Below are 12,521 nucleotides of genomic sequence, written 5' to 3' on the forward strand. Positions count from 1 at the left end.
TGATATTTTTCTAACAAAAAATAAATATATCTAAACAATAACATTTCTAAAAAAACATAAATATATTGTCATTAGGTAATCATCATTTGACTGTTTCTCATATTTAATATAGACCATATTTTATATATTCCAGTAACTAATTTTAAAATTAAATAGTATAGTCCAATTCTTTTTAAATTATCAAATTAAATTTTTATATAAAACAAAATAAATAATATTTTATTGGTTGTAACATTTTATGTTGATATGTTTAGTAAAAATAAAAACATTAAACTGAAATATAAAATATTAAATAAAATAATATTTTAAAATATAACAAAAATAATTTAATTTATTCACATAAAAATATTTCGAAAATAAAAATTTCTAAACAAAGAAGCTAATAATTTTTTTATCAATTCATATAAAAATAATGTTTAAAATTGAACTATTAATATTGATCTTGCATTTTAAATAAATAAACAAAAATACTTCATTAATATATGATTTGTACAATATCATCAAACAAATTTCAACAAATATAAATTTTCAAAATAAAAATTACATACATAAAATTGATATTAGATATATATCTTTATAACATATTTTATATTTTAAATATTAATTTAAAAATATAAATATATCCGCACGAGTGTGCGGGTTAATATCTAGTTTATATTTATAACGTTATAAAAGCTTGTATATTTTTCTTAATACATTTTTAGCAACTATTTTTCTTATACATTATATTTTTTGTAATAGCTTCTTATACAAAATACATCATAATTATTGTATCACTTCAGTTCTATTTATTTCAATTTTTATAAACAAATTTCATTTATATATTATATTGTCCAGGTATTTTAAAATATTTTAATATTTTACAACAATTTAAAATTATTGAAAAGTCTTAATCTTACATTTAATCGAATGTTTCTAATGTGTAGTTTTAAAAAAAACATATTTACTGGATGGTTACAAATAAATAAATATCTATCATATGCACAAGATCTGATTTATGTTCATTTAAAATTTTCAATAATTTAAGCAAACTACTAGGCATGGGCTTTCGGATATTCAGGTCAGGTTTGGGCCGGTTTCTCTCTGGTCCGGGTCTTTTAGGTCCTAGATATTTGGATTTAATAGGTACTTGTAAATTTTTGGTTCAGATTCAAGTTGATTCCTCTCGGATCCGGATCTATAATTAAAATATTTATAAAATATTCATAATTTTTGGATCCATATCGGGTCCGGATTGGGTATTTAGGATCTGAAGAGGACATAAAATACCTAAACTCAATTTAGTCGATATTATGATTTTTGATAAAAAACAAATAATTTTCACATTTTTCATACATTATTACAACTAACATATAAATAAAATATATTTTTAATATTATCAATAAAAAATATAGCTGTGCACACGATAATTTTGTAATACATGTATATCTCTAAAACAATTATATAAAATGTGGTATATTTTTTTCTGTAAAAATGAGTTCCGTGCGATATCGCACGGGTTCCTTACCTAGTAGAAACAAAGCTGAACTGAGTTCCTCCGATTGAGTTCCAGAGGTCGCACTCTTTTGATGAATTTGAAGCTAACCACTACAGGAGAGGCAATCCATTTAAGAGACAACATAATCGTTAATGGCTACAACATGGAATCAAGAGGCAAATCATGTATAATTACTCCCACACAAACACCCAAAAGTCCACTTATTAGTCGTCTATGTTGTCCTTGATTCCATGTTGTAGCCATTAACGATTATGTATCTACTAGTGGTATTCCGGCGCGTAGTTCCTATGTTTTTTTATTAAATGAATTTACAATTCATATTATAATTTTAACAAACAAAATATGTCAAATTCCACGGAAGTTCCACAAAAACATGTAGAAATATTTCGATAGAGAACCAGTACCGGTCCAAGACTATTTGATGCTTTAATCAAATTAAAATGTGCATACTGATTGAGTTTTAAAAAAAATGTTGATGGATAAATTTAGTTGTAAAAAAACAACTGACATGCTTTTATGTGTTCTACGCCACCGCTTATGTTGCTTCTGCAGCGGACCAGACCTATAGAGAACACTCCCCACCAAAAAACTACAAAGCTGGCTTTAACAACCAAATGAAAACCGAAAAAAAAAAGAAAAACTATTGTTTCGTTCTTAGTAATAGTGTTTGTTGTTATCGCAGCTCGTGCTTGCTCCATCGAAGAGGATTTGCACCATCACTCTCAGTGGAAGCAGCTGGCTCTGTGCAAGATTCTTGCTTGTGTCTACTGATAATTTCTAACAGTCCAAGATTCTGCATAACCTCTTTCTCATAGTCTTATACCATTATACCATGTATCCCATATGAGCCATCGTTGTTGAACGTGTTTTTGATTGCATTTAGCTCACCAATAACGCTTTTACAATATGAAATTGGAGCTCTGTTAATTAAGCAAAGGGATGCTTAAGCATAGTGTAGCTTGTTTGTTAATATCAACTCAGCCAAGGGATTGTTTTCGAAAATACATGTTGCTAATACTTCTTTCTGGAGAAGGCAAAAGCAGCAATTCTAACTAAAGACTTGATACGACGAACATAAAAGAAAACTTAAAGATATGGTTTGTAGCTTAGATTTTATACCTTCAGTGCTTCAGATTTTGCAGCTGCAATACCAGCGAAAACAGCTCTCGCACAGTCTGTCAAGCAGTTACGTTGTTGTGTGCACCTTAAGAAAGCTAAGAAGGATAACCACAAAATCCAAGCTTTAAGTTCGATGCTTTAAGCAAAAGCGAATGGGTTTCCATATACCTAATGGACGAGACGTTGCTGCAAGGGTTTAATACAAATCATCAGTGTTCTTTTCGTTTGCGGTGGTTATAAATTCTTGCTTTTCTCAACTGAAAAATCACATCATCTACCTCCCAAAACTATCTGCACATGATCAAAATCAAAAATTTAATCTTATAGATTTAATCTCATCCTTACTTTATTAAACCTGAACAAATAAGAAGACTGCGCCGGAAATTTGTATATCTTTTGTTTAATACATTTTATTTAAAATGTTTGGTTATATATTATATAAAAATCATTATTATTTTTGTGAACAAATAAGAAGATCACGCCAGAAATTTGTATATATTTTGTTTAATACTTAATTTTATTTAAAATGTTTGGTTATATTATATATAAGGAATCATTACTATTTCAAACCCTTTAACAAAAAAAATCATTATTATTTTCGTGATTTATCTTGTCTATTTTTTATTATTTTTTCTGTTAATATTGTTTGATGACATCCAACTCAATTTGCGATTAACTAAATTTCAAAACTCAATTGTGGAGATGATTTAATTGAAGATATGTTCTAGTTTAATTTTACAATGTATATCTTTTCATATATTTGTTTTCTTTAGATTATCAATTTTGTTTTTGCTTATGCTTTTAGTCAACTTGTTTAATAGTAGTTGTTAGCAAAAAAAAACTTGTTTAATAGTACTCTATTATATGCTTCTTTTGAAATATCATTCTTCTTTTTTTATGGAAGTAGTAAAATAGATACATGCAATAAGTAGTGAATTTGTAGTTTTGTAGCCTTTTTGTTTTTGTTCTCATAACCTCTTCAATGAGAATTTAATGTTTTTTTAGAATTTAAACTTTCTGTTATAAGTAAGTTTTTATGAAACTAATCAGTGCTCCTATCCGTTTGGACTGAGCCTCGCCTCGTCCTCGTACTACCATCTAATGGAATGCTACTATGAGTTAAAAAAAAAAAAGTTTACAATTTCGCCAGTTTAGATATATCAGAAAAGTGCATAAACGCTTTTCTGAATTTTAACAGATGAATGATTAGTTTTACATACAGATTATTTAAATATGTATTTTTATTTTATTTGTAATATTAGTAATAAATCAGATAAATTTTATTATATCTGAATCATACTATTGAGTATAAAATTTTATTTAACTTTTTATGTTGGATATAAGGTAACAATATATGTTTTTGATATTTGGAAAGTATATATATATGAATAAAATTAGAATATTTATCTAGAAAGTTTTGTTTAAGTGAATATAAAGTAATTGTTCAATAGACCTATGAACTTGTCCTGTAATATGTTTAATATAATGTCAGCAAAATTTAAATATAAACATAAGTATAACATAACATCAGGACGATCTTTTCATCGACTTAGAAACCGCAAAAATTTCCCATACGCTATTAAAAAATGCTGCGACGATTGAAACCTTTAGATGTTGTATTGATTCTGTCTTCAAAGCAATCATTTAAGAAGTTGCGGATATTGACTCCATAGTGTTCACTCTCAGACCAAACACCAGAAGAAAATATTCTTCGCCTGGAAAGCCAAATCATAATCTCGGCATACGGCGTTGCATGGGTGTCAGAGATGGCAAACGTAACCAGAATACATATGGAGAGAATCTCAAGAGAGGAAGATGAAAAGGAAACACAGCTAATTGTAGTAGAAGTAAGAGAGCGAGAGAGACTGAGAAAGTTGCCAAGCTGATCCTTTAAAAGTTAGAATAAACCTCTGATCTAGGTCCGTGATCTCACATGACTTTTTGTTCAAGATGTCTTCCATACCCTTCGCTGGGGACCTGAATATAGGTGGGTTAGTCTCCCCTAAGCACGGAGTCAAGTAGCCCTTCATACCATCACTGCAAGTAGTTCCAAGAACATCAAGAAATAGTTCCAGAAAATCTTAAAAGTTGCAAGTGAAAAATTCAAACTTACCAGCTGACTTCGTACTCATTGACCATGAAGTAAAAAAGATAAGAAAGTTATGTTTCATTTTATTTATGAACTTTAGCTGAGGTATGACGTCAACCTTAACGTCTTCTCTCTCCTTGCCACTCAATTGCCGACAATGGTTGTTAAGAGAGAAGATGAATTTGGCAAGGAACGCGAAGTTGCTATGATAAGCATGTCACACATACGGCCGGTTCTACACTTCTTATCATCCTGCGTAAATGAAAACTGAGCCTTCACTGAAGGTAATTACTAAAACATTGGAATGGAAGATTGATACCTTTATTATTATTATTTTCTTGGCATTTTAATATCATCAACAGATGCTATTAAGTCTCCATGTCTGAAACTTTATAAGCCACATCAATGGTGTCTCTCCTCCACCATTATCCTGAAAGCTAACCTCTCTCCTTGATAATTCACAAAATCAACAAAGTAAGGCTCAGAAGGAGAGGCAAATGCAGACCTTATTATGTCTCAGTTTGAGAAGGTTTGTGCCAAAATTAATAGCAACACTTCCAAAAATATTGATGAAATCTCCGATGACATTGCCATACAATATTTAAAGAACGGAGATAACAACATCTAAAGCTGCAAATTTGGTGCAATCACAACTTCAGGCTCTCAGTCCTAAAGCCTTCGGAATCAAAAGGAGAAGAAATCATCTAAGTGTATAGCCTAAGAGGCCTACATGAATAAAATGATGGTAATTGCAAGATATACAAACAGAAACAGAAGCTTGCAACTTTGGTTATGTAATAAAAAAGAAAACTGTCCATACAACTTCATTGGAGGGTTTCTTCAACTGTTAAATCTATCGAAGCATTGACCAAACTGAAGATTATAATAGAATTGAAGAGGCAAAAAAAAAACCTGCTAGAAGACGTGAGGAGATTCAGATTCAGATTGATTCTAAACAGCAAAGCAGAGTAGATGTCCTCCTCTACCACCAAACAACTTGGCGTTTAGTAACAGAAAAAAATAAAAATTGGATCTTTTTCCCCATGTTTCTTCCATCTCCAAACAATTCTCTGCCTTCGGATTAGTGCCGTCGTAGTTACAAAAATCCTTTTAGGTTCTTCAGGATTCTTCAGGATCTCAACAATCGAATCCCTCAACTACTCTTATAGAAATTTTGAAGAGGCAGAAGATATATAAAAATGAGAATATTAATCGAGTACTAACTTGAAGAGGAGAGTAAATGATAAGATAGTGGAAGAAGTGGGCGTTGTCTTTGATTTGTAACTGGTGACGATCTAATTTTGCAGTCGGCTAGAGAGAGAAAATATGAAAGGTCGGGTTTGTACAAAGCCACAAACGAACATAAAGAAAAGAGTTATTTCTTAAGTTGCCACGTGGAAGAAAATGCCCATCCCTTCCTGCTGATGTGGACACCTTAAGGAGAGACTCAAGCCAACTTTATTATATAAGATTATAATGCCCATCCCTTCATATATTTGTTTTCTTTAGATTATCAATTTTGTTTTTGCTTATGCTTTTAGTCAACTTGTTTAATAGTAGTTGTTAGCAAAAAAAAACTTGTTTAATAGTACTCTATTATATGCTTCTTTTGAAATATCATTCTTCTTTTTTTATGGAAGTAGTAAAATAGATACATGCAATAAGTAGTGAATTTGTAGTTTTGTAGCCTTTTTGTTTTTGTTCTCATAACCTCTTCAATGAGAATTTAATGTTTTTTTAGAATTTAAACTTTCTGATATAAGTAAGTTTTTATGAAACTAATCAGTGCTCCTATCCGTTTGGACTGAGCCTCGCCTCGTCCTCGTACTACCATCTAATGGAATGCTACTATGAGTTAAAAAAAAAAAAAATTTTACAATTTCGCCAGTTTAGATATACCAGAAAAGTGCATAAACGCTTTTCTGAATTTTAACAGATGAATGATTAGTTTTACATACAGATTATTTAAATATGTATTTTTATTTTATTTGTAATATTAGTAATAAATCAGATAAATTTTATTATATCTGAAACATACTATTGAGTATAAAATTTTATTTAACTTTTTATGTTGGATATAAGGTAACAATATATGTTTTTGATATTTGGAAAGTATATATATATATGAATAAAATTAGAGTATTTATCTAGAAAGTTTTGTTTAAGTGAATATAAAGTAATTGTTCAATAGACCTATGAACTTGTCCTGTAATATGTTTAATATAATGTCAGCAAAATTTAAATATAAACATAAGTATAACATAACATCAGGACGATCTTTTCATCGACTTAGAAACCGCAAAAATTTCCCATACGCTATTAAAAAAATGCTGCGACGATTGAAACCTTTAGATGTTGTATTGATTCTGTCTTCAAAGCAATCATTTAAGAAGTTGCGGATATTGACTCCATAGTGTTCACTCTCAGACCAAACACCAGAAGAAAATATTCTTCGCCTGGAAAGCCAAATCATAATCTCGGCATACGGCGTTGCATGGGTGTCAGAGATGGCAAACGTAACCAGAATACATATGGAGAGAATCTCAAGAGAGGAAGATGAAAAGGAAACACAGCTAATTGTAGTAGAAGTAAGAGAGCGAGAGAGACTGAGAAAGTTGCCAAGCTGATCCTTTAAAAGTTAGAATAAACCTCTGATCTAGGTCCGTGATCTCACATGACTTTTTGTTCAAGATGTCTTCCATACCCTTCGCTGGGGACCTGAATATAGGTGGGTTAGTCTCCCCTAAGCACGGAGTCAAGTAGCCCTTCATACCATCACTGCAAGTAGTTCCAAGAACATCAAGAAATAGTTCCAGAAAATCTTAAAAGTTGCAAGTGAAAAATTCAAACTTACCAGCTGACTTCGTACTCATTGACCATGAAGTAAAAAAAGATAAGAAAGTTATGTTTCATTTTATTTATGAACTTTAGCTGAGGTATGACGTCAACCTTAACGTCTTCTCTCTCCTTGCCACTCAATTGCCGACAATGGTTGTTAAGAGAGAAGATGAATTTGGCAAGGAACGCGAAGTTGCTATGATAAGCATGTCACACATACGGCCGGTTCTACACTTCTTATCATCCTGCGTAAATGAAAACTGAGCCTTCACTGAAGGTAATTACTAAAACATTGGAATGGAAGATTGATACCTTTATTATTATTATTTTCTTGGCATTTTAATATCATCAACAGATGCTATTAAGTCTCCATGTCTGAAACTTTATAAGCCACATCAATGGTGTCTCTCCTCCACCATTATCCTGAAAGCTAACCTCTCTCCTTGATAATTCACAAAATCAACAAAGTAAGGCTCAGAAGGAGAGGCAAATGCAGACCTTATTATGTCTCAGTTTGAGAAGGTTTGTGCCAAAATTAATAGCAACACTTCCAAAAATATTGATGAAATCTCCGATGACATTGCCATACAATATTTAAAGAACGGAGATAACAACATCTAAAGCTGCAAATTTGGTGCAATCACAACTTCAGGCTCTCAGTCCTAAAGCCTTCGGAATCAAAAGGAGAAGAAATCATCTAAGTGTATAGCCTAAGAGGCCTACATGAATAAAATGATGGTAATTGCAAGATATACAAACAGAAACAGAAGCTTGCAACTTTGGTTATGTAATAAAAAAGAAAACTGTCCATACAACTTCATTGGAGGGTTTCTTCAACTGTTAAATCTATCGAAGCATTGACCAAACTGAAGATTATAATAGAATTGAAGAGGCAAAAAAAAAACCTGCTAGAAGACGTGAGGAGATTCAGATTCAGATTGATTCTAAACAGCAAAGCAGAGTAGATGTCCTCCTCTACCACCAAACAACTTGGCGTTTAGTAACAGAAAAAAATAAAAATTGGATCTTTTTCCCCATGTTTCTTCCATCTCCAAACAATTCTCTGCCTTCGGATTAGTGCCGTCGTAGTTACAAAAATCCTTTTAGGTTCTTCAGGATTCTTCAGGATCTCAACAATCGAATCCCTCAACTACTCTTATAGAAATTTTGAAGAGGCAGAAGATATATAAAAATGAGAATATTAATCGAGTACTAACTTGAAGAGGAGAGTAAATGATAAGATAGTGGAAGAAGTGGGCGTTGTCTTTGATTTGTAACTGGTGACGATCTAATTTTGCAGTCGGCTAGAGAGAGAAAATATGAAAGGTCGGGTTTGTACAAAGCCACAAACGAACATAAAGAAAAGAGTTATTTCTTAAGTTGCCACGTGGAAGAAAATGCCCATCCCTTCCTGCTGATGTGGACACCTTAAGGAGAGACTCAAGCCAACTTTATTATATAAGATTATAATGCCCATCCCTTCATATATTTGTTTTCTTTAGATTATCAATTTTGTTTTTGCTTATGCTTTTAGTCAACTTGTTTAATAGTAGTTGTTAGCAAAAAAAAACTTGTTTAATAGTACTCTATTATATGCTTCTTTTGAAATATCATTCTTCTTTTTTTATGGAAGTAGTAAAATAGATACATGCAATAAGTAGTGAATTTGTAGTTTTGTAGCCTTTTTGTTTTTGTTCTCATAACCTCTTCAATGAGAATTTAATGTTTTTTTAGAATTTAAACTTTCTGATATAAGTAAGTTTTTATGAAACTAATCAGTGCTCCTATCCGTTTGGACTGAGCCTCGCCTCGTCCTCGTACTACCATCTAATGGAATGCTACTATGAGTTAAAAAAAAAAAAAATTTTACAATTTCGCCAGTTTAGATATACCAGAAAAGTGCATAAACGCTTTTCTGAATTTTAACAGATGAATGATTAGTTTTACATACAGATTATTTAAATATGTATTTTTATTTTATTTGTAATATTAGTAATAAATCAGATAAATTTTATTATATCTGAAACATACTATTGAGTATAAAATTTTATTTAACTTTTTATGTTGGATATAAGGTAACAATATATGTTTTTGATATTTGGAAAGTATATATATATGAATAAAATTAGAATATTTATCTAGAAAGTTTTGTTTAAGTGAATATAAAGTAATTGTTCAATAGACCTATGAACTTGTCCTGTAATATGTTTAATATAATGTCAGCAAAATTTAAATATAAACATAAGTATAACATAACATCAGGACGATCTTTTCATCGACTTAGAAACCGCAAAAATTTCCCATACGCTATTAAAAAAATGCTGCAACGATTGAAACCTTTAGATGTTGTATTGATTCTGTCTTCAAAGCAATCATTTAAGAAGTTGCGGATATTGACTCCATAGTGTTCACTCTCAGACCAAACACCAGAAGAAAATATTCTTCGCCTGGAAAGCCAAATCATAATCTCGGCATACGGCGTTGCATGGGTGTCAGAGATGGCAAACGTAACCAGAATACATATGGAGAGAATCTCAAGAGAGGAAGATGAAAAGGAAACACAGCTAATTGTAGTAGAAGTAAGAGAGCGAGAGAGACTGAGAAAGTTGCCAAGCTGATCCTTTAAAAGTTAGAATAAACCTCTGATCTAGGTCCGTGATCTCACATGACTTTTTGTTCAAGATGTCTTCCATACCCTTCGCTGGGGACCTGAATATAGGTGGGTTAGTCTCCCCTAAGCACGGAGTCAAGTAGCCCTTCATACCATCACTGCAAGTAGTTCCAAGAACATCAAGAAATAGTTCCAGAAAATCTTAAAAGTTGCAAGTGAAAAATTCAAACTTACCAGCTGACTTCGTACTCATTGACCATGAAGTAAAAAAAGATAAGAAAGTTATGTTTCATTTTATTTATGAACTTTAGCTGAGGTATGACGTCAACCTTAACGTCTTCTCTCTCCTTGCCACTCAATTGCCGACAATGGTTGTTAAGAGAGAAGATGAATTTGGCAAGGAACGCGAAGTTGCTATGATAAGCATGTCACACATACGGCCGGTTCTACACTTCTTATCATCCTGCGTAAATGAAAACTGAGCCTTCACTGAAGGTAATTACTAAAACATTGGAATGGAAGATTGATACCTTTATTATTATTATTTTCTTGGCATTTTAATATCATCAACAGATGCTATTAAGTCTCCATGTCTGAAACTTTATAAGCCACATCAATGGTGTCTCTCCTCCACCATTATCCTGAAAGCTAACCTCTCTCCTTGATAATTCACAAAATCAACAAAGTAAGGCTCAGAAGGAGAGGCAAATGCAGACCTTATTATGTCTCAGTTTGAGAAGGTTTGTGCCAAAATTAATAGCAACACTTCCAAAAATATTGATGAAATCTCCGATGACATTGCCATACAATATTTAAAGAACGGAGATAACAACATCTAAAGCTGCAAATTTGGTGCAATCACAACTTCAGGCTCTCAGTCCTAAAGCCTTCGGAATCAAAAGGAGAAGAAATCATCTAAGTGTATAGCCTAAGAGGCCTACATGAATAAAATGATGGTAATTGCAAGATATACAAACAGAAACAGAAGCTTGCAACTTTGGTTATGTAATAAAAAAGAAAACTGTCCATACAACTTCATTGGAGGGTTTCTTCAACTGTTAAATCTATCGAAGCATTGACCAAACTGAAGATTATAATAGAATTGAAGAGGCAAAAAAAAAACCTGCTAGAAGACGTGAGGAGATTCAGATTCAGATTGATTCTAAACAGCAAAGCAGAGTAGATGTCCTCCTCTACCACCAAACAACTTGGCGTTTAGTAACAGAAAAAAATAAAAATTGGATCTTTTTCCCCATGTTTCTTCCATCTCCAAACAATTCTCTGCCTTCGGATTAGTGCCGTCGTAGTTACAAAAATCCTTTTAGGTTCTTCAGGATTCTTCAGGATCTCAACAATCGAATCCCTCAACTACTCTTATAGAAATTTTGAAGAGGCAGAAGATATATAAAAATGAGAATATTAATCGAGTACTAACTTGAAGAGGAGAGTAAATGATAAGATAGTGGAAGAAGTGGGCGTTGTCTTTGATTTGTAACTGGTGACGATCTAATTTTGCAGTCGGCTAGAGAGAGAAAATATGAAAGGTCGGGTTTGTACAAAGCCACAAACGAACATAAAGAAAAGAGTTATTTCTTAAGTTGCCACGTGGAAGAAAATGCCCATCCCTTCCTGCTGATGTGGACACCTTAAGGAGAGACTCAAGCCAACTTTATTATATAAGATACACGTCTGCTAACAAATTTGAATAAAATTATACAATATTTGTTTAGCAAAACATAAATTACTACTTTTAAATAATTTTTCTAGGTGCAAACAGATAACTCTAGGTCACAAGAGGATATTCTGGAAGTGTCGAGGAAGTTACAAGAAGCATATAAGGATGAAGAAGATTATTGGCACCAAAAAAGCAGGAACATGTGGTATTCATCTGGGGATCTTAATACGAAATTTTATCATGCTTTAACTAGGCAGCGGAGAGTTCGCAATAGAATTGTTGGATTACACGATGCTAATGGGAATTGGATTACAGATGATAATGGTGTGGAGAAGGTGGCCGTGGACTATTTTGAGGATTTATTTACTACTACTTCCCCAGCGGAGTTTGACAGTTTTTTGGCAGAGATTACACCGAGCATTACTTCCCAGATGAATCAACGTCTGGTGAGGTTAGCGACGGAGGAAGAGGTTAAAGAGGCTTTGTTTATGATGCATCCAGAAAAGGCACCAGGGCCGGATGGCATGACAGCACTTTTTTTTCAACATTCTTGGCATCTTATAAAGAATGATTTGGTAGAAATGGTTAACCATTTCTTGGTTTCGGGGACTTTGGATGCACGTTTAAATATTACCAATATTTGTATGATACCAAAAACGGAGAGACCTACACGGATGACGGAATTGAGGCC

General features: G+C 32.3%; 1 long non-coding RNA gene across 2 annotated transcripts; it reads right to left on the reverse strand.

Moving 5' to 3' along the window:
* Window positions 1–4,786: 4,786 nt before the first annotated feature.
* Window positions 4,787–11,914, reverse strand: LOC125599352. Of its 2 annotated transcripts, none has more exons than XR_007333142.1 (3): window positions 10,686–11,914; window positions 5,026–10,618; window positions 4,787–4,958 (listed from the first exon to the last, which is right to left on the reverse strand). It is a non-coding gene; the product is annotated as an uncharacterized LOC125599352 (long non-coding RNA). The 2 variants fall into 2 exon arrangements; XR_007333143.1 differs by having other exon boundaries at window positions 5,026–7,789; window positions 7,857–11,914.
* Window positions 11,915–12,521: the final 607 nt, after the last annotated feature.

This window comes from Brassica napus, unplaced genomic scaffold (genome assembly GCF_020379485.1).
Source record: "Brassica napus cultivar Da-Ae unplaced genomic scaffold, Da-Ae ScsIHWf_1842;HRSCAF=2478, whole genome shotgun sequence".
Taxonomy (NCBI): Eukaryota; Viridiplantae; Streptophyta; class Magnoliopsida; order Brassicales; family Brassicaceae; genus Brassica; species Brassica napus.